This window comes from Malurus melanocephalus, unplaced genomic scaffold (genome assembly GCF_030028575.1).
Source record: "Malurus melanocephalus ecotype Western Australia unplaced genomic scaffold, MMel_1.1 scaffold_67, whole genome shotgun sequence".
Lineage (NCBI taxonomy): Eukaryota > Metazoa > Chordata > Aves > Passeriformes > Maluridae > Malurus > Malurus melanocephalus.
In genome coordinates, this window is record NW_026623299.1 from 2,377,536 (window position 1) to 2,399,619 (window position 22,084).

Consider the following 22,084-nt stretch of genomic DNA (forward strand, 5'->3'; position numbering starts at 1 on the left):
AGTTCTGTAGAAGGCAATAGACTGAATTAGTGGAATAATGAAACAGTTTTTCCAGAACTCCTGTCYTTCCAATAGGATCAACACCAGCTTTTTGTCAGGCTGTTGGGATGGGAYGCTGAGTGCTGGGAAAGGGCTGGTAAAGTGCAATATGATACTCTATTTCTAAAGACTTTTTTTTTTACACTGTCTAGCATGTGAAATGAGGAAGAAATAAACAACTCTTTTCTCCAATTCGCTGTTATTTACATGWTTTTTGAACAAGCTTTGAAAGGTAGAGTTGTTTTCTTCAGACAAATTAGAGCCTTCAGTTCTGTCTGTCTTCTCTTCAGTTCCAAAGCATGTTGTACTGTCAGTCTTTAGGGCTGGAAGTCATCAAACTTTAATTTGACTTGATGATCCCAGCTGAAAACAAGGAGTTTTCAATGCTTCAAAGGCATCTGGAGCAGATGTATTTAGAATTARAACTAAGAAAATTTGGTGCTCAGCCTTGTGTGGGCACCGTGCTCTGAAAGCCCCACAATGGGCTTGTTGTAAAGGTTTGTCTCCCAGATGCACAAGAAAATTGTCAGTTCTTGTGACTCCCACAGGGGATTAAAAATATCTGAGCTCTTGAGAGTCACTTAAAAAACCTGAAATCCTAAGAGTATTTTGATGTACTTTCTCTGCTTATGGAGTGACATGAGTAAAAACAACTCRGAGTGATATGTTTTCCAAATGAAAATAACTTGTGAGCTTCAGCCAAGTGTATTGTACTGATTGAGAAAAAATGATTTTTCTCTAATATTTGTAAATCTCCCCGCTCTTTCTTTTTTTCTCATTGAAGTATTTGGTTGCAAGCTCTATAAAAGTTACATCTAACCCCCAGATGTTTAGTTCCAGGTTGGAATGAGTAATGTGTTCATACAAAACATTTTGTTTTGCTGAGAAACAAACTATAATTTGTGGAGCCTCTACTTTCTGTGCAGTAGTAATGAAGCATCAGCTTTTCTACATCCCAAGTCTTGTTTTTTTGCAGTTGTCCTAAGAAATAACACAGTGGGCAATAAATGGCAGTGTTGTCAGGGTGGCATATGTGGCTTGCTTTTGTCTGCATTTTCATACCTTAACTGAAAAGGTTTTTCAGGTGTGATTAATCACAGAGGTGTGAGTTTTAGAAGATTAGAAATAATCATTTTGGGATGACAAGAGTGGTAACTTAAATGCAATAAGAGGTTGAAGGGTTAACATAACCTTGTTTTGCAAGATATTAAAATAACTCAGGTGAAGATCGTGGAGATCTTGACTGGTTGATTACTGKGATTTGTATAATAATAATAATWATWATTAAAAAATYATCCTATRGTTTGAAGACTTTCATGCCCAATACAAAATAATAATAAGTAAATAAAAATACATCACTGTGAACCTAAAAATAAGTAACTTTTAATGTGAAAATTGAGCAGATCCATTCCAATAGAAAGAAAACCTGCCRCTATAGTCCTTTTTTTTAATAAAACTGTCTGATGAGAAATGAGCAATCCATAATGGGAAGGGGATGATCTGTTCTGTTTTTAAATCTTGAATTGTCTGTTGTAAGCATGGCAAGTTACTTACCTGCTGGAGAGAAATTCAACTTCTTATTGAAATGTCATGCTTTATAATTAAATAAGATTATGCTACTGAAAGCTCTGACTTTATGAAAATGAATTTATATGTATTGAAATAAATTTTTCTAGCACRCTGAAGTCCAGGGAGGCATTGTTAATATGGATGGGGCTGAAAAAAGAGGAAAAAAATCATATAATTATTGCAGTTTATAATGTAGACTTCTTTTCAGCTAAATCCTTGACACTGTCTAATGAAGACTCCTATATTTTTGTGCTGGGCTTGGTGGTCTTGGTCTAAGGGAACACAATGATATTGAAATCACTGCATCTATGAAAAATCCCCAGGCTCTGTAATTCTAAAACATGAGAATTTGGCAGTGTGAGGTAATTTTATCCATTCTCTTCCCTCAGCTATTCAATGGGCTATCACTTGCATGTTGCTTATTTGTGACCTGTCTTAAAGCCATTTATTTTGAGCTTTTGGCTTCTAGAAGTTATAAATTAATATCTGTACACTGTATCTTCTGGTTTCCAGACATTTCTTGTCAGATACTCATTTAGTGGCCACTAAACATGAAAGCAATAATCATATCAGCTAAATTACTCAGCAACATCAAATAGCTGAATAATTTTCTCACACTTGCTAAATTTAATTGGACCTAAATTCTTGTAAATTAATAGTATTTAATGCAGTTGCCAGTTAGCAATTTGCATATTTCACCATGTTAATTTTCTCCAACGCTCGAGTAGTCCTAAGAGTTCCTGGAATTTCTGCAATGCTAGTATGCCCCTTGGTTTTTTTTTTGTTTTTTTTTGTTTTTTTTTTTGTGATGCCCATCCAGGCTTTCAAAACTTTGTAGAGAATATTGACACGCACATGTGAGTCCACAGCATAATTCTAGTTGGTTGTGGGGTTTTATTATTTTGTTTGTTTTGTTTTGTTTTTTGGTGAAGCTCCAAAATTTAGTTTTAAAGTCAGAATGAAGTGTAAGGTTTGTGGAACACAGGAAATATTTTGGATGCTTTATGTGAGAGGGGCAGATAATTAGGATTACAAAATGCTGAAGTSTCTCTTCCCAGAGATTCTTGCTGTTGCTCATGGGCACGTTTCTGTTTCCCCATCACTKTTGGCATCTTCAGCTCCTCCCTAAAATACCCCTCGGGTGTGTGATGTTTGTTCCAAAATACAAAGAGAATGGAAGGGAATGAGGGACACAGCCATAAAAGTGGCTCTCAGAGCTAAAGCAACGATGCAGCTTTATTTTGTAATAAGGGAAATACTGTAAAAATGTTTTTTTGTAGGATGAAAATGCTCTGTTTTTTTAGGAAAATGGTTCTTTAATCACGGTAAAGATGCTATCTGTCACAGAAATTATCCTCTTTCTGCTATGGAGGGGGAGAAGGGGACTGTTAGAAACCCAGATKTTGGGTCCCAGTGAATTTTCCATCTCTACAAAATATGAATCAGAATGGCTATTTAGCCCAGCGGGGATGTGTTCCCTGATATGAGTGGAAGAGCACTGAGAGTGAGGTATCAGACTGGGAAATGGGTTTGTAATGATTCTGATCACAGCAGAGAGATTTTTACCTGAGGAAGTACCCATTAAACCTCTGGAGTTCGTGGGCTTTTGGGAGCCAGGTGTGTGAGCCATAAGTGCTCCTGCCYGAGGTGACCGTATAAAAACTTTAATTTGGAGTTACTCCCCGTATTTGAAAGTCGGCCTTAAAGTAGGGTTAGCAAATGGGTTTTGATCTTTAGTCATTCTTCAGAAACAATCCATAATGGAAAAGGGACAAAATGAACTTTTCAGAGAACAACTTCTAATGTGGAGGAGCCTTTGAACCGCCTGTGAGTGTGGGTGAGGCAGCCCTGGCTACCACGAAAAAGGTCCTTTTGTTCTCTGCTCTCAGATAATGCCTCCATAAAATGCCCTTTCTCAAGATGGTAATTTCAGGAAGGTCAAGTGCTGGTTTGGAAGTGCCTTTGACCTTATGTCTTAAAAGACAAGCTTTTACCTACGTACACCAAATGTTAAAAGGAGTCCGGGTCTTCAAAAGGACAGCAGAGCTCAAAYCTGCTGAAAGGAGACTCAAAAATAGCTCTGCAACAAGTGAGGTTTTTCCGAAAGCTCAACAAAATGAGGAGTGACTGAATGTCCTAGATGAAGTGGTTCCTTTATTTGCTGGGACAACAGCTCATGAATGAAGCACAAATGAATTTTTAGTGATCTTTGGGTGGTGTTTGGAAGGTTTATGATATATCTGACTGATGCTTCCAAACTTCTCGTTGTGTGGCAAATGTTCTAATTGTGGGTTCTTATGCTGCCTCTGTGGATGGAACTCTAAATGTTGAAACTTTAAAGTGGAAATTTAGCCTTGATTTAATCAAACGTTGTATGATTCAAAGGATCTTCACTATGCTAAGAGGTTGGGATGGCAGTGATTCTCCTGGGTTATAGATTGYAATCTTGTCATATCGACAGCAGAAGCAATTAGTAGTTTTTTTTAAAAAACCTGTTAAGTTCTATTCTCAAACTAACCAGTACATTGCCATAAACCTGATAATGAAAAGTAACTCTAAAATGATAAATCTTCTTATTTTTACCTTTAAGTTTGTTCATGATCAGTTTATGCCCCTGTTCCTGACCAGACTACTCTTTAAGTAATTCTCTTTTGGTCGTTGCTGCTAGTGTATTTATGAATTGAGGCTACCAACCTTCTGGACCCCTGTGAGTAAACTTATTTTCTYAGAACTGGTTGGTCAAATGAAATATTTTCTTAGCGTTGCTCCTCAGAATTATATAAAATCTCAATTAATATTTCATCTACTGATATTTTGCAATTGTAATTAGAAATGTCTGGCTTAAAATATCTCAGAATCATTTTATAGAAAATATTTTGTAATGAACATTTTCATTTGAAGTAGTTTAGTTGTTTTTAGTGTGTTGGTGTAGTTTCATTATGTAGCCATTAAAAAAGTGATTTAAAGAAAAAAATTGTACTTTATTTCTAAATTTGTCTGAAATAATTATTTAAAAAGAATATTTTATGAGACAGTATAAATTATGCTTCTATTTCTAGAAACAAATTTTAAAAAGCAATAATAKTTGAAGATTCAAAGGAAGTTGTTTTGCAAAATTTCATTAGGAGCAAAATTTAATATGCTGGTTGATATAAGTCACTGATATTTGAGAAGCTTTAAGGGGGGCCTCAAAGCTAATCTCATGTTTCCTCAGACAGAAGTGCAGCTGTTTCAGATTGATAAATATTTGGTTTCCTTTCTTCTTTGTTCCTTACCATTTCCTATCCACATTTCTACCCTTCTGTTCCATGAATTTCAGGATTTTATTGCATATGGTTCTGCTGCTTCACTTCACCCATCTTATTCCACCTCTGYCATTGGTATCATCGTCTGGTCTTGTTTTCTCAACAGCTGAATCCAGCTTTTCTTGGATTGTGAGATGCACYTGTTGCCTTAATTTATAACCCTTTTTAGTGGTTGTTCGATTCCTGTTTAGATGGTTGAAACATTTCAAGGTTGGTGGAGCCCTCGTGTCCTCAGACAGGAAATACTGTAGAATGTGTCAGAGAACCACACAAATTTATTCCAGAAGAGTTCCATAAAAGCTTTCTTATGCTGGAACATCATTTCCCAGCCTGTCCTCCCTCCAGGTTTGCTGCTGGGTTGGATAAATGCCATGGCAGCCCCTGGCACCCCCATCTGGCTCCTGTCCTTGTGCCCCTGTGCTGAAAGCTCAGTGTGTGGGACATGGCTGAAGGACCTGTGGCACAGAGTGCCAGGCAGTGTCAGAGGTGTTGGAATAGCTCCTGGAGGAGTTTAGGATGCTGGTTAGCAATACAGAAATATTTAAACTGGTGCTGTTTTTCCTTGTCTGTGAAACTCGGTGTGTTCATTAGCTGTGGTTTCCTGCGGGGTCCTGTAGGCAGCAGAGGGAGGTTCTTGGTGGCTCTGCTGAAAGAAGGAATCCCTGGCTTTTTATATTTTCCTAGAAAAACACTCCAGCAAGCAGTACTGAGTACCAGTCCAATTAAAAAAGCAAGCAGAGGAGGAACTGAAATAACCCTGAAATAAATAGCAAAATTAACACTTGACGTGCTTGGAGTACGAGTTCCTTGGTGCTGAGAGCTGAGCCTGGCTGTGGGCCTGCTGCCTTCAGGAGGGAGCTTTTACAGCCTGTACCTGGGCATTTTGTTATTGTTGGGCTTGCAAAACTATTTCAGCAGTTCTTTTACTACAAGGCTGCCCCCTTTAACAAACATCTTTGTCTAACCAGCATCAGATGCTCAGTAGGTGGTGGTTTAAACTAGATTACACAGGAGATTCACACTAATCTTTTAATGTCCCTCTTCTTTTCTTGAGAATAATAGTTTTTGAGAATAAGGTGCTTTTTTCTGTTTTTTTGTTGGTATTGGGAAAAGTATGTTAGGCTTCTTATCCTTTTCTTTCCTCAATAGTTACTATGGGAACAGAGCTGGGGGTCACAGGGGAAAATCTGCAAAAGTGGTTTCTTTTAAATTGTTCATTTTAAAAAATAAAAAGATAGCTTATTATTGGAATTGTGGTACTTTTCAACTTTGGATTTTATTGTTGTACATATTTCAGTCACAAAAGAAGCACAGTGAGTGGCAAGAAAAACAGATGGGATGTTTTTGTAGTTTTTCCTTGGGGTTAATATTTTTTTAATTGAATGCAGCTGTTGGAAAGATTTCTGTTGTTACGTATAGACGGAGCATTAAAAATGGATGATCACATTTTCAGCCTGTTTTAGTGGAGTGCTAGATTTAATTACTCTGCTGCCCTTGTTCAGAACCCTGCAGGTTCTTATTTTTTCAATAATTATATCTTAAGTTAAGGGTTTTACTTCGCCATTTAGTGGAATGATTTCAGTATATAGGGGTAATAACTTCCTCATTCAGCTCTTGTGTAGAGCACAATTTTGGGTGAAAATACACAAAATTGTCTTAGTAATCTCTAAAATACTTATTCTCAGTATGCAGGTAATGCTGCTGACTCTTTCTAGGGACTCTTCAGGAGGTGTGGGTAATCTGCCCTCTGATTGCCTTATTCCATAGATTTTTTTTTTTTACTTTGGGTAATTATGAGTATAAATACCTGCTGTCAGCAATTTATTCTAACAGAAAAGAGGAATTTCTTTCTATTCTTCCTTTGTTTCAAAAAATTTRAATAGCAAAACCGGGGAAAACAAAATAGAGAAGTTAAAAGGGATATTTCATGGTAATCCAGGTTATTTCCACAGTTTTGACACTGTTTAATGCAATCACCCTCAGCTAGTGGATAAATGTGATGAAACGACCACTTAATACAGTAATTTTGAATGTTGGAGCTTTGGTTTGCTTGGGCTGTGATCAGTCCAAGTGCAGAGTCACTGCCTGGTCCTGGCTCTGGATATCACTGCCTGGTGTCTGCTCTTTGTAGAATTCTGCAGTTCCTTCTTCCAGAGACTTTGTAAAGCTTGTGGTTGAATGTGTCTCTGTGTAGCACTTGCGTGTAATGGTGATTTAGGATTATAGAGCTAAGTTTGGAAAAGCACGTTAAACCCTCATTATAGTGGTTCTAAATACATTGGTTCTGTATGCTGGGGGTGAGGTGTAGACAGCTGCTGAAGCAGCTCCAGCTTTTGTGTGGCATGTCCTGGACGGCCAGCCATGAAAAATCACTTTTCAAATGAGAACTTAATAAAAACTTTCCTGCTCTGTACGCTAAGCCCTGCTCCCTGTGCGATTAGTGGTTTCATTTCTTTCCCAGCAGTTGGGTAATGATTATGGCTCCAGATGCTGCAGGAGTGATAAAGAGAGTGATTAATTTCACTTGAAAGGGCATATGTTCAAAGAGAAGCTAGCCCAGCGCCTCCACCGCGGAGCCTTCGCTGCCGAGCGTGTGCGCCGTGGTACCCAGCTGATCCAGGGACAGGACAGGCACATCCCTTATTTACCTTAAGAAATGGATTTGCTGCTTGGATTTTGTACTATTTCCCCAGAATCTGGTTGGAAAGCTCTTCATGGCTCTGTAAAACAGTGCTGTCAGACTTTGAGCTTTGAGGAGGGGCTGATGTCAGCAGCACAACCCAAGTAACTGTGAGCGAGCTCAGGGTTGTGTTTATACCCTGTACAGAATTAAGTGGTAATGAAGGGTTTGTATTCCCTGGCTTAGTCAACAGCAGCTTTAAAAGTGATCCTACGCTTCATTTGCAAGAATAGTTCATGCYGTATGACTCCCTGAAAAATTCTGACATTTAAAGTATCATATTTTCAATATGCTTAAAAATTAAATGTGTGAGATAGGTACTTCTTTTAGTCTTCATGAGGACTTTATTGACCCACTGAATAAGYCAGAAGTGTGAAACATGACTGGGCAGGCCAGCCATGTGATTAAATCCAGGGCAAGGGGATATCTGGTGTTTTTTGTGTCACCACCTGAAATGTTTCATTGTTTGGTGTCCTTTGGAGTTTATTCTGTCACCCCTGAAATCCAAAGACCTTCAAATTTCTATTGTGTAGTAATATCCACCTACATGTGAGACATGTTTTTACTTCTCTACACAATGACATTTATAATCATAACTTTCACGGGTTTGAAGCTGCTGAAGTGAAAAGTTCAGTACTTGTGACATCTCTAACTTTTTTTGACCTATTAGTTACATTTGTCACCCACCTGCTTTTAAGCAAAATAAGCACTTTTCTGTGTATTTAAGATCGTCACAATAGAGACACTGGATACAGAAAAAATTATTTCTGTACTTTTCTATGTATTTAATAAATTTTGATGTGTATTAGCTGCAGAGTTTTGAAGCAGCTGTCTGGATGGGGTACAGAATTAGAGTTTTTACAGACAAGGATTAAAAGGAGGCTTTAATGATTAAACACCAGAAACTTTTCAGAAGTTCTGTTATTAACTATAGTGCTCATAAAGTAGCACTYATGTTCTTATTGTTATTTCCTTAATATTCTTGGTTGCATTAATAAAGTAATGCTGTGTTCAAATAGAAGTGAAAATGAATTTCAGTAAATTGCTTGCAGCTCTTTGTTAAATGCATGTGGCGTCTCACTAGAATAACTTAGCTAAACTTTAGTATTTTCACTTAAACTAATTCAGTACATCTGGTTTTCAATTGGCATTAAATATTTTATAACACCTGTATAGCTGTATCTTGATTTAAAACATTGTTAGTGTGAAATTTGTGGTTGTGCAGATCTGAGGTTGTGTCTGCATTTAACAGAAGGCTCACATGGATCCATTTTCAAGTTGTAGGAATCTGATAATGAGGGTTTATSCAAACTTTTAACTGCTATTGATCCCACTTTTCTCTTACGGAAATATCAATCCTCTATGTTCTGCTTTCTTCTGCAAAATGCCAAGATGATCTTACGTTCAGGATTGTCTCCAAACCATTTCAAACATGAGAAAGTGTGTGAAACAACCTTCCCAAAACCCYGAGTACACCCTTGTATGCACAGCACTGGGACAATTATCCATGTGCCTGTATTCAATATTTTGCTTAGATGTCAGTGCCTGTGTCTGTGTGTGTTTGTGCATTAATTTTTGCCGTGGTTTATGTCACCCGTGTATAATTMYGGTGTTGCCATCCAGCCAAGGACAYCAGYGTGGTGGCAGAAATAGAAACAGAGCTGCAATGTTTTGAAAAGGCTGGGGACRGATCAAATGAGAGACGGGGAAGTTGGAGTAAATGATGACAGTAATGTTATTGTGCCCTAAGGGTYTTGCAAAGTACAGTACTTAAAACCCAATTTTTTGCTTTGTAGATAAGTGAGCGTGTCTCTGTTAAATCAATATACGTGTGCAATAGATGATAAAACTTGGTATTACATACCTCCTTTGATATTTTTCATACTTACTGCTTTAAAGGTAATGTATTTATGTTCAGAACACTCCAAAGTACTTTATGCCTTTTGTTACAAGCTTTCAAACATGTTGCTTGGTTTAGTAATGGGAGTTTGGGAAAGCCCAAAATTGTCACTCTCATGTTGGGTATTTATTGATGGCTAATTGACTGCTGACCTTTGCCAGGACTCTCTTCAAAGAGCAGGGAGTGATACCAGGGGATAGTAAATCAAAGAAATTGAAAAGCAGGTGAGAAAAGGTAACTCTGTSCAGTTGCATTTAAATTTTGAAGCTGCCTTTTTTTTTAGAAACAAAGGTTAAAATCAAACAATTCTCCACCCCCACTGCTTTGCCCATAGATGTTTTAATATGTTCTATTATAAAAAATAAAGTTTTACCTTCTTGTCTTCTTCACTGTGATTTACTTGTCCTTGATTGATTTTTTTTTTTTTTAATGGATGAGCCAGCTTTCAAAGTCTTCAGAATGATTTAATTATTACGGCACACAGGGCCCCAAATCGGATTTAAGTTTTTTTTGATATAGTTTATGAAATAAACYTGTGAACAGATGCAGAGGATTGAAAGCTGCTGGTACTCAAATCAAGTAGATGATTCTGCAGACAGAAGATTCCCCACAGACCTTAACTGAAAGGTCAGGAGGCAACCTTAGTATGTGCCATTTAATCCAATGTCATTGGGATAAATATATTGTAACTGTGTGTCTGTGGTGTATCAGGAGCTGAAGAACTGGTAAAACTCTCAGGGTTCTGACTATATTGCCAAATAAAGCTATGCAGCATTCAATAAAGCAATTACATAAAAAGCATTACAGTCAACTTCAATTCCAATACCAGCAGCTTAATCAATCATTTTCAATCCAAGGGATGGTCTAATCGCTTTTCGTTGCTGCTTTGAAAGGTTACATTACTCAGTTATCTTGCAGCTGAGCAACCTTTTCATGTTTGCTTATGTAGGATTTTATAAATGTTCTTCCTTTTAATCTCAGTGTTTTGGTATTGCCTGTTTAGTGAGAGTTAAAATATTTCCCTAACCTTTTCTTATCCCAATAACTTTTTAYGGTTCTTAAAGCTTTTTGGAGTAGAAGGCCTAATTGTCATGAGCAACAAGCAGATTTTTACCAATCTGTTTAATCTTTGTGAAATCCCCTTTTTGCTCCCGGTGCTGGTGTTGCCATTTCTCTTTCAGTGGAATAAGCATCCTGCATAAGTAATCTCGTCTGGCTTCACTTGTTCCTGTGCAGTTCAAGGACTTTTCTTCCCTTAAAACAGTCCAGACTGGGAGTCTGAGTTGTTTGGTGTCATTCCTGTGACCAGCAGTGSTTTCTCTCCCCCACCTCTGCTGTGTGAGCAGCACGCTCCAGGCTCTGTTACAGATCTCTGATGGTGGCTATTAATTGATACTACCTAGGAACCTCTATTGAATTCCTTCCTTAATCAGGTAATTTGGGAAGTAGTTAAGGACAATTGTGTTATCATCATTAGTGAGTTGATATTTTAATGAAAAGACAGACCTGAGAGAATGGGGGGGAAAAGATTTCCGTCAAGCTTTCCTTTTACTTCACCTCTCAAGGATAACAGGTGCTGGACTGATAAAATGAYAGATGATTCAACATCTTAACTTCTTTTCTATGCAAAAGATGAACTTCTAAGCAAAAGGATATATCCTTTTCTTAGAGACAAATCTGATTAATACTTACTTGAATTATTGTATCCTGGATGCTGTCTGTTGGCCCATAAATTTGTTCCCTCCCTGGACCAGTAAAATGAGTGTATTTTGCATGAATGAGAACTAAAAGATCTGTAGCATTTTAGTTGTTTTCTCATGTAAATAGCAATTGAAGCAGCTGGAAAATTTTAGCGTAAGAATAAATTATCAGAGATTTGTTCCGTTTTATGTCTTTGGTATTGGCAAAGCTGTCTTGTCTGTTAATGCATTGCTGATGGATTTTCATTTATTTATTCACTGAATCCTGGCAGTTTCTTTATGCCCAACCCAAATACACATTTTACTGCTAGAAACTGTCCTGTTATCCTATGGACACACACACGTGTTCCATTCTCCTTATCTTCATGGAGCTATTAACACGTGGAAGAGCCATACATCTGAATGAATGTCTGTTGTGGTATCTTTTTATTTTTACTCTTTATCAGCACAAATTTATTCAGCTTGACTTCTGTATCCTTTGTGCACTGACAGCTGCATGGAGGTGGCATAGGATGTCACAAGAATCTGCTGATTGTTAATGTCATRCATTATTTGGGAATTTTTGTTTTGTTATTGTTAAACTAGGCTGCTAAATGCCATATGTRAAATTTCATGGCTTTTTCATAAAACCTTTTTAGTATCTTTCTGGAGACTCYGTTGATAAACTTTCCCTTAAGCATACATACAAATTAAATGTGAGAACCTGCAGCTAAAAGAAGTTGCTCCAAGGCAATGATTCACAAGGATGAAAAATCARTAAGAGTTTCATTAAGAAAGGAAAGAAAGTTTAGATGGGCTCTTTGCTTTGCCTTCCTGTGGGAAGTAGAGGGAGAAACCATTTTATTCAGCTTTATTCTTAGAAATAAGGTTTATAATGTGGATGGGGGTATTTTTAAGCATGCTGCAAGTGGAATTATCCTCTGGAGAAGCTGCTGTGGCTGGTAACTCAGAACCTGTTGAGGTGGGTGTGTTTATGCAGTGTAGAACTGCTGCCAAAGGGAGATGTCTCCTCTCCTGGGCAGAGGTTTTTACCCATATCCTGCTTCTCAGTGCTCAGGTTGGATCTCACTGCTGGAGGAGTCGATTGGAAGCCTGGCATGAGGGAACTATTCCAAACTGTATTTGGAAGGATTTTCCATTGAATCAGCAGTCTGACAAGTGGCGTGCCCTGCAGTAGGGTGAGCAGTGGCAGGGCAGGAATGGGCTGKGGGGGCTGAAATGTGCAGCAAACACCACCACAGACTCCTGCTCAGGCTGTGCGTGGGAGCTCCTCGCTGCTGGGAATGTTGTCTTGTGGAAGCTGGACTTCTATAGCAACCATATTTCCCTGTCACAACTCTCAATCTTTGTTTTTTTTTTAGTTTTGCTATTAAAACTCGGTGATGACACATGTTAACAGTCTCCCGGTGACGTTTGGCTGTTGTACATCTGTTTGTTTTCATTAAATACTGTTTTTTGAAAAGTTTAAGCTCTGATCCAATTAAAACACAGTTAGAATGGAAAACCTGGCAGAGGTTCTTGCAGCCAAGAGCAAATTTATTTCTCCAATCTTGTTTAAAAGAGCAGGAATGCTGGCAGGGTCGAGTAGTAAATATGAGCTGTACATCTTGTTCAGTGGGCTTTTTCTGGATGCCTTGAGTGAACCGAGCAAGTGAGTGAAGTGAGAGCCACGTGACTGAGCTCTGACAGGGTTGTGGTGATGGATTAAAATCAGAGGAGTGAAGCTGCTGCCACCCCAGACCATCTGCCCCACTCTTTGTTGTGCATCCCAAAACAGCAATATTTAGTCTGTTCATGAATCAGCTTTTATAAAGCAGTTTTTAGCCTGGAATTTTAAAGTYATCTGAACTGGGGGTGGTTTGCTTTAATGTGCTTCTCCTAAATGGATTTGGGGAGCTTTCGGACTGCCCTGTTTGACAAGGCATAGTGAAAATGGGCTGTTTTGTGTATTTCTGACATGGGTAGCATKCTTGTGCTGCTTCCTGGCTCACCTCTCCCTGCTCTGTTGCTCTGTGGAAGTGCAGGTGTGCACATTTTTGGGGTTGTTCTGCTCTATGTTGTGTCCACAGTCCCCTGAGTRTCCCTGTGCCAGCTCTGCCTGTCCTGGGGTCAGCACAAATGCTTCTCTGTTGCTGAAGTTTCTTCTCAGTGTATCTAAAATTGAGGTCCTAATTATCATTTCAATCCTGTAGAACCACTGTACCCATTTATAAATATTCTGTCTTAAGAGCGAGCCACTGTTTTTTACTTATTTGTCTGATAACATGTCCAGTGATTGCTTAACTTGCGTCTTCACTTGCATTGAACTGTAATTTGAGGAAAAGTTGCTTGGTTTTAGAGCAAAATTGGATTAAAGTTGATTAGCTAGAGCAAATGTGGTGTACCACAAAYTGATGCTGGGTTGTGTTAAGTGCAATAAACAGGAATAAACAAGTGTATGGGGCTGGAAATCCCATGCCTCCAAGCGCCGTGGGCTGCAGGGCGACCTGTTCACCCTTCCCAGGTTTTGAACAGTGGCAAATGAACAGATTGGATCAGATCTTGTTTCAGCATCATCTGTTTCCACAGCTGAAGCTCCCATATGATCAGATCCTATAAATTATTTAAGATGCAGAAGCTGTGTAACCAGAGTCTCCCGTAAAGGTTAAGGCTCCATCTGTTCTGCCAACCTCCAGGACTGTGCATTTTGTGCCATTATCTGTATTGCTGGGTGACATTAGCAGAGTCAGGAACATTCAGACGTTTTTCCCTATTTGCTGCACAGCAGTGRAGCCCTCACTGCATTAGCACTGCACTCCTGAGATGCTCTTGGCCCAACTTCATTCACAGTCAGTGAGAAAAGAGCTGAACTGGACTGTGCACTGCACCAAGAGATAGGAGAGGTTCTTGTGAGCAGGAGACAAAAAATTAAATAGGAAAACAAACAAAAAAAYYAACTATTTTGAGTTACTCTYRTRCATACTCCTTGTTTAAAATGTGCTTTCAATTTAAAATCTTACAGMTAATCTGTATTTTAGTGATTTTGTTCAGAAATGAGGGTAGCAACATTTCCTTATAACACCACCAAATGAAATGATTTCCATGTGCAGGTGATAAGGAGAATAAGAATGTAGTTTTAGAAGTTGAAACTCCTTTTCCAAGTTTCTTYCTCTCAAAGAGCAGGAATTGAGTTTGTGAAAAGCTCCCTGAAAGAGAATTTCACTTTGTGACATTGAAATGAAATATTGACATTGTTTTCTCATTTCTTCTCAAACCCAAGTGAAATGTATATTCTCTAGGTATTGTATTCTACATATAAAAATCCCCAGAAAAATGTTATGTTCTTAAGATGAGTATGGCTTCATGTGTGGSTAAAGGAGCTGCTGCAGCCATCACAGCTGCATAGACGAAAATTGTGGCAGGAAGGAAGGATGAAGTTTGGTCTTGTAGTTGAAGATTACAAACATCTAAGGCTTAATTTTCATAGCTTCATGTTCTCCTGTTCAGTTGATTGTGGCCCATCSTGGAGTCTCTTTTTAAGGCTGGCTGATTTGGAAACCAACCAGGTGGGATCATAGATGAAATATCTGCTGGGTARCCCCTGTATCATTTTTCTAAATATAATAATTRTGTTTCAGCCTTGTGTTCTTCTGATGCAACAYCAAAAACCCAGGTACTGYTCCAGCTKTTTTCCACAAGTGATCTATAAAACMTGAGCAGGCAGAGTGAYGATGGCTGCCTGGTACCAGTKGTGTTACTGATTGTTAGAAATTGTGTTAATGGGCTCTGTTCTGAGGAGATTTACAGCTCACAGTTTGGGGAGAGGAAGAGAACAACCAAAGCTAAATAAAGTAGGTTATTTGCTTTTTGTTTCTTCCTAATTTGAGAAGATTTTGTGGCAGATTTTGTTTGAGAGCAGCCTTGCCTCATCCAAAATTTGTGTGTGTGTGGCAGCTCCAGAGTGGAATGATTTAGAGCCCCTTGCTGTCATGTATGAGAGCTCAGCATTTTGCAGCTACTGAAGGCAGAGCTGGTTTGGGTGAACTCAGGTGGGAATTGATGGGTGGCAGCAGCACAGGAAGGGTAGAAGCTCTGGAGAAACCCTATGGAGATCCTGGTGGGGTGGAATAAGCTCCATCCCTGGCATTTCTGATCCCTGGGYTTGGAATGCATTTGGAGGGCCCAGGAGCTGTGCAGCAGTTTCTGGAGGAGTTCCAGGTGTGCATTTCCTCTGCCCTTACCAGAGAGTAGGTAAGACATTGAGCCTGGATCAAAGATTTATCCCTGGGCTGAAAAAAAAAAAAAAATTAAGAGGAGGCAGTTAAATCTTTCTTTATGCTYTTTGACTTTATGGGATTTTTTCGTTCTGTGCCATGACTGTGGTTTTTTGAGCTGAATGYTGAAAATATAACAGAACATAAAAGCTCATAAATTTAACAGAAGGTAGAAAGGCCCTAGAATGAATAAATACATTTACCTTCCAGGAAATTCCTTTTGCCAGTCAACTTCTCTCCATTCAGGTCAGGCTCCACCTTCCCAAGCATACAGACTCCTGTGGATCTTGTTTCCAGAAAGAGATCTCTCCAAAAAGGCTTCAGTGCCTCCTTGGAAGGTGACTAACTACTGAGGGCAGGTGGGCATCCTTTCTAATTTTAATGCAACCACGTAGCTTTTTGATATTTTTAAAGAAAGTGAAAGAGTGAGAGAGGCCCAGAGCTGTGWTCTCTCTTCTCTCTCTTGCCCCTGCACTGCCCACCCAAGCCCTGTTTCTGGCAGCTTTTATGTGGATCTGTCCCGTTCTGTGCAGCTTTGCATCCAGCAGGAAAAGAGAAATAAAAAAAGGGTGAAATGAAGGTTAGTGGTCGTGTAGGACACACTGTGCTGAGGGCTGTGATAGAGTGGGAAGAAGGATGTTTGCCAGCACGTTACTGTGCTCAGGGTCATCAATAAAAGGAAATGTAATTGTCACTTTCCTTTTACAATACTTTCCCTTGGATTGTTTTTCCCATTTCTCCAAAATTCATAGCCATGACAACAAATGCCATTTATGARGACCAGTCAGCAGAGAGTTAAACTCTGGTAAATGGTATATAGTTCACCTAGGCTTAGCAGAATTGCAGGAAAACAGAATTTACAGCAGAAAACTAACAATAAAATSCGACATAACAAATTGGGAGTTGCTAACTGCTGCCTTTGTAGCAGGCGTCCTCCTGCGCCGTGACCTGCCAGTTGTTCTTTGTGCTGTTGTGAGTGCMTTTCTGCTTTGGGGGGAAAACAGTTCAATGAACAGAATTTCTGTGGTTTTAGTAGTTTTGTCAGACCTCTGCTCATTGTAAGATAAATTCTTTAATGGAAGAACTAATAAATTTGATATTAAAATTCATCAGCTGCCCAAAAACACAGCAGACTTTTATGTATCTGAAGAGTGGTCAGGCTTGCCTGTAGTCAGCATGGCATTATTTTTGCTCATGCAAAGTTGTTTTGCTCTCTCTAAAATCATGGCAAATCCTTTTCTCCCTGGTCAGTTCTCAAATCGATCAGTAATTTCCCTCAAGGGGCTGAATTAGCAATAAAATGTTAGCGAGTACAAATTTTGTGAATCCTCTTGTTTCTCAGTTTGTGACAACGGCAGGCAGGGAAGGCTGTGACACCTTCCTGCTGCAGCGAGGAGCTGCTCAAATAATCTAACATGAATCAAATTAGAATCAAAGCGCTTCATTGATTTATTAATGGGACATAATTAACCAGCAAGCAGTGAACTGTATGTTCAGGGCCAGTATCACTAATGCAGCAGATGAGCTGCAGTACAAGAGGTTTAATATAACTTTATGAACACCTTTCAAGTTATAATTCCCCAAAGTTTCTAATCATCATCCCAGTTCCTGTTTGTGAGGGGTYTTCTCCCACAAATGATGTGGATGTTGTGCCCTGTGAAATCTGCCTGCCACTGCTTTCTCTCTTCTGCTATAAGAAAAAAAAATCGTGCTTCTGAAAGTACTTTTCAAGCTGATTTCTTTCTTTATTTCAGAAGTGTGTRTAGTTCTCTGCTTGCTGTTTAATCTGAATGATGGCTCATGGTCAYCCTCCTCAGTGCTGGACAGGCACCTTTTTTGAGTTTCAGGTGCCCCCAGTGCCATACAAAACTCTGATAAACTACATCTTGGTGTGGTTCTTGGAACTGCTTTTTCTGCAGATGATGTTTAAATCCCAGCCATGGAATTACCTTAACTTAATGTACTAAGCAGCGTGATACAGCCGTGGCTGCTCATCTCCYCACTTATCTCCATTCACTTTGCAGCTGCATCCATTTCTGTTATTTGCTAAGTGGCCTTTCCATTTATAAAGGGATTCAAGAATAGATGAGAAAACACTTTCAGGTTTTGCWGTATTATACCTCGCTTTAAGAGACCAAATACTATTTTCATTTTAACAAAGAAGAAATACATACTCATGTCCATAGCTGGCTTCCTCTGAGTAAATAGGCAATTTGTCTGCAGTAATTTCAGAGTGATGGAGCGCTCAGATAAATTTTTGGTATTTCATTTGGTTGAGTTGATGTAATCTCCAGTCTCTCACTCAGTTTCAAGCCAAAATATTATTCTGGGTATCAGAATATCAGTTTTTTATATTTCTGGCTTATTAAAGAAACATCATTTTTTTTGCAGGTTATTGATCTGTTGCTGATTAACCTTTTCTTCCCCTTTTATTCTTCACATTCACTCTGCAGAACAATTCTGTGCTCAGAATTGTTGCTGATGGGAAGGAARTGTGGTACTGAAACTCTCACAGTCCTTTGCCAGTGCTGCACTTTGTGCACTGACAGGACTGTTTGAAGCATGACCACATCAGAAATGCAGTAGGGAAAAAAAAAAAGCTAACCAGCTTTCCTATCTTTATATTTTGTGGTAAGTTCTAAAGGCTAATCTGTATTAATTATAATTCTTTTTTATCATTTTATGGTTTGCATATTTGGATTTCTGTGATCCTTTTTAACAAGCTTGTGCTTTTTTCTAGCTTTTTCATAAAGCATTTTGCAGTGATCATTTACRTCTCTTGTAAAGATTTTCTTCTATTTGATTTGGGCTCAAAATGGTTTCAAGTGTATAGGCATCACCCCTTTAACAAGAGTGTAAATAGATATTGAATTGGTAGGTACTTCAGTTCTTTTAATTATAACTTTGCAATTAAGTCAAAACTACTCATAAAGCACAGGCTACTACTGTGTTGTAGTTTTCTTCTGTTCTTTCTGGTGCAAATACCAGCAGTTGAGGCTCTCCTGGTAAATACCCAACCCCAAAATCTATKGAAGAGATATCTGAAATATTGAATCCAATTATTGAGTTTTTAAAGAAATATTTTACAGGCAATTAACCGTGACTACCAGTAATTTTTTGAAGTGTTATGTTGTTTTGACTGCATACCTAATGATGTTTKAATAGATGTCACCTCCTATGCAAATACAAGAATTAGAGACGAGGGTGGATTTTTCACCAGCACAAAGAATAATTGGGTGTCTGACTCATATCAAAAGTTAATGCAAGTTGAGTGCCAAACCCTTTTCGTGCCTCTGAATACCTCATCCAGAAAGACAACTAGTCAGTGCRCCCACCAGATGACCCAGAAACAGTKATGTATACRTTTAAGATTAATTTCTATTTTGGCTTTTTTAGCGTTTGTTCCAAGTTAAACGTACAAGAGTTGGCTGCAGTGAGTGACACTTGTGTGTGTGTGGAGTCAGACGTGTCTCGTGGGCGTTGGCTGGGGGCGATGGGTACAGTCAGTACTGCCAAGGTGCTTTTAAAATCCTTGTTGGGAATGGCAGCTCRAAGAGATGCTCTTGGTAGCTCCTCTCAGCTAAATACAGGCTTTTCRTAGAAGGCTGAACATTTTGATAGCCAGGTGTGTCAAAACTGATCAGCTGCAAAATTGCTGTTTGCCWGTGTTTCTTGAAAAATAGTGTTACCTAGACTTCTTTTATTTTTTTTTAAATAGTGCTGTTATAAAGATTCAGCCAAAGGAACCCTCTACTGACAGTAAAAGGAAAAGCCAGACTTTAAGCCTTAGATGACATTCCTTGTTATCATACAGRCTGTTTTTTGGACTTCATGATTTCATGATGCCTGTCAGAGTTTACTGTGTTGTTMTTAGTTCTTAAATAATCAAGATCAGTGTCTGAGCTGGAATCTCATTTGACCAAGCAGTTAAACAATTTTTCCTCCCTTTAGCTGTATAACCACTTGTTTTTGTGGAAATGCTGGCTCTGGTCCAACATTTGAGTCAGCAGAAATTTCCACTGACTTTGTGTGAGGTCTGCGGAAACAAAATGATGAACACCACAAATCCAGGCACAACTTCTGACAAATGGTGTCCCAGCAGACAGGTTGATTGCTGGTAAACATTAATCAGATAAATGCTTCTTTGTAGTTTCTTTGTTGGTGTAAGGCCAGAAGATGATGTATGTGAGAATTAAGGTGTTTCTTACTGACCTTCCAGCAAATCTTGGTTTTCCCTTTTTTTGAGTGAGTCCAGGAGAGCAGCAGTGGGCAGCCCAGAATACCCCTATCCCCAGCACTGCCCACGCTGGCTGTCAGGCACACTCTGTAAAAATGGGAGAATATTGAGAATTTTTGGTGTCTCCTTTCACTTCTGGCAGCCTGGAGCTTTAGGAAGCCCTGAGCTGGAGGTGTGAGCCCTGGGCTGCCCCTTTATGAGGGATAATAACCTTCATTGTCCTGATGAACTCTTTGCCATGAATCAGTCTAAATGACTCTTGAAACAATTTGTACTTCTCACAAGTAGTGAGCATCTTAGAGCAGCAAGGCCCAAAATTTAATTCATCATATCCCTGCTATGGCATATGCTGARATAGTGTTTGGTTTTGCTAACTGTATCCTTYGGTGTAATAAATCATTTTCCTTTTCCTCAGAGTTCCTGCTTTTTAACTGAGTTATGCCTTGTATTTTATAAGGTTTTAAGATTGCTGCCTATCAGCTAGTGATACAAGCTGAATATTCTTTTCCTTTTTTTTCCTTTCCTGTTGTTGATTCTGCATCCATAGGCAGTATTTGAAATGTTTCATCCTGAAAACCTGAAGGATTCAGTGGCACTGAATCCTGGGACCCTGAGATGGTTTTTCTCCCTTTTGTATAACTGCTGTAGCAATCAAAAGTACCAAAGGCAGCTCTAAAATTCAGTTTAATAAGTCTTAAAGTGCGTTGCTCCAAATGCTCTGCCATTTTCAGAGCCAGGCCAGCATCTCTGGCATGGTCAGAGCTCTGCAGCAAGGCTTGGAGCTGGGAAATGAAAAGGGGAATTGTMTCCCCAGGAAGCAGAGGATGCTCTGGGAATGCTGCACAAAGCCAAAGGAAAGATGATAAATAGACCCCTTAAGGTCCTGGATATTGCAGCCTAAAGCTGAAGTCCTCCAGGGCTGTGCAGTTTGGAAGCACAGCTAAGTCTCCTTAAATATTAATTGAATTTACTGGCAACTTGCAATGTTGCAATTTTTGTTYCGCCATTCCCTTCTTTGGGGAATCTGTTACATTTTCCTACATCTCTATCTCKGGTTCTGTCTCTTAAATATGCACTTGGCTGCCTGCTGCCAAATTACATGTTTAAGAGGTGAAAACTTAATATCAACCCCATCATGGACCTTTTCCCAACCTTGCTGTGTAATGCCCATCTGTTGACCAGACTGATGGAATGAATGATGAGAGATACCCTGTGAGACGTGTCAAGCTATTGAAAAAGAATTTTTTCCTATTTCCCCTTATTGTAATAAAAAAAATAGATCATTAAAACTGTTTTATGAACGTGAATGAGCTAGAAAATATTATGACAAGGAAAGTTACTGAAGATAGAGAAATGAAATTTTAAGATGAGATTTATCTTCTTACTCTAATTTGTACTCCTGCTGTACTGTAAATGTAATAACCATCAAAATGAAAAATGCAACAGATTGATAATACCATTGAGTTTTAATTAAACCACTGAATTGAAAAGGGCCCAGATGGATAACTGGAAAATGTAGTTATAAGCCTGGTATGAAAAATGCTGGATTGCTAGCGATATGTCTTACAAATAAATGCAATGCCAAAAATAATCTCATTTTTAGAACATCTTCCTAAAATTAATCATTAAAGTTTCTAAAACAGATGGTTTCTGGATTTTATTTAATTTGGCTGCCAAACAGTTACTGCCCTAGATCAGGAGTTGTGCTTTTAACAAATCCCTGTCTGGGAGGATTGTCCAGTGCTGTGGTGTCCCAGGAAACACCGAGGCAGTGCCAYGGAGTGTGAAAGCTCCAGTGGGTAAAATCATGGCTGAAACTATTTCAGTGTGGAAATTGCATTGATTTGGCACATAATGCTGAACACACAGAATGATTCAACATGAGATAGTGCTAAACATTTKGCACAAGCAAAATGCACCTTTTACTCCTGGTATTTTTAAAATTGTCATTTCAGTGGAGACTCTTAATCAAAAAGTGGCTCATGCTGAGACCTCCCTGGCCTCAAATCTCGGCAGATGACTCCAGGTAATCTCTTWTGTCACTAAACAGGCTGGTGTGTGAATTAATGCCTGAGTGTGTGTGCACAAGTACATACAAAACCCTGCAAATTTTCCTGATTTTATTTTCTGATGGAGTCTTCTGAAGTTATTGTCAAAGCGAATCTTCATCCTCAAGTTATTTTTCAGATATCTAAAAGTAAAAAAGCACCAGTCAAATTAAATTAGCTGTGATCAAATCCTAAAATTAGCATAGAAAGTCGCACAAATCAATATCTTGTTACCTTCAAAGCTTGTTATCTGTACCTTCTCATGAATTAATTCTAGAAACTTTATGCTAAATGATGTAAAAATTGATCTAAAGCTGGGGAAAAAAAAAATTGGTGATCAATAAATTTCTTCT

General features: G+C 38.8%; 1 protein-coding gene across 1 annotated transcript in view; it reads left to right on the forward strand.

Annotated features, from left to right (window-relative positions):
* Positions 1-22,084, forward strand: part of THSD7B (thrombospondin type 1 domain containing 7B) — a 238,689-nt gene that overhangs the window by 2,985 nt on the left and 213,620 nt on the right. The gene's annotated exons all lie outside the window — the stretch shown is intronic.